Genomic DNA, 469 nt, shown 5'->3' on the forward strand with positions numbered 1-469 from the left:
GTCGAAATAATTCCTAATTTCTGCTTTTCTAACTCAAACATGAGGTGTAATTTCCTATAAATGGGGTTTATTGACCATAAATTCCAAAAATAACTGCAAAACTAAAGGTAATAAGTCAGTGTTACGTAGTGTTAAAAATGTCAAAAAAGTGGCAAACATTGAAAAAAGGGACAAAAACGTAAAAAAAAGGTTAAAAACATTGATTAAAAGCCTCAACAAAAGTGATGATTTTTGTGAAGACAACACAAGGGTTAACAAAGCTAAATGATTCATTATGTCCTGTAATAGGTTACTAAAATATTATATTTTACTGTGAATAAAGTCATAACGTATGGTTCAAACACTTTCTAATATCTTGATACTTCTAAGATATTTTTTAATAGCACTTTTTGTTTTTCCTCACGCTATTTCATTTGCTTCATGGTTCATCCTAAAGTAAGGCAGCTAGCTTCAGTTTAAAGGAGCGGGG

This window comes from Etheostoma spectabile, chromosome 4, assembly GCF_008692095.1.
Source record: "Etheostoma spectabile isolate EspeVRDwgs_2016 chromosome 4, UIUC_Espe_1.0, whole genome shotgun sequence".
In the NCBI taxonomy this organism is placed as follows: Eukaryota; Metazoa; Chordata; class Actinopteri; order Perciformes; family Percidae; genus Etheostoma; species Etheostoma spectabile.